We start from the raw sequence: 592 nt of genomic DNA, 5'->3' as shown, positions 1-592 counted from the left end.
GAGATGAGTTTTTGCCATGTTAACCAGGTTGGTCTCAAACTCTCAGCCTCAAGCGATCCGCCCACCACAGCCTCCCAAAGTGCTAGAATTACAGGTGTGAGCCACCGCGCTCAGCTGACAATTAGACATCTTTGAAAGAAAGACTCTATAGCAGTTGATGATAAGGCAGAAGTTCTTAGTTTTAGTTTATTGAAGTGACCCTTCTCCTGACTATGTAACCACTTATCTTCCTCTTCCCATTCATCTAAAATGGGGTGATATAATATGTGATTTTACCAATATAATCCTAATATATGCTTTTTGTGGAAAATTCAGAAAACATCGAAGCTAAATATGAAAATTTGCCGGGCAAGGTGGCAGCACTTTGGGTGGCCAAGGCAGGCAGATCACTTGAGACCAGGAGTTTCAGACAAGCCTGGCCAGCATGGCGAAACCCTGTCTCTACTAAAAATACAAAACTTAGCCTGGCAGGGTGGTGCAAACCTGTAGTCCAAGCTACTTGGGAGGCTGAGGCAGGAGAATCACTTGAACCCAAGAGGTGGAGGTTGCAGTGAGCTGAGATTGTGCCATTGCACTCCTAAAGCCTGGGTGA

The sequence above is a fragment of the Rhinopithecus bieti genome, unplaced genomic scaffold (genome assembly GCF_001698545.2).
Source record: "Rhinopithecus bieti isolate Rb0 unplaced genomic scaffold, ASM169854v2 scaffold_64300, whole genome shotgun sequence".
Classification (NCBI taxonomy): Eukaryota; Metazoa; Chordata; class Mammalia; order Primates; family Cercopithecidae; genus Rhinopithecus; species Rhinopithecus bieti.
This window is presented reverse-complemented; position numbering follows the sequence as displayed.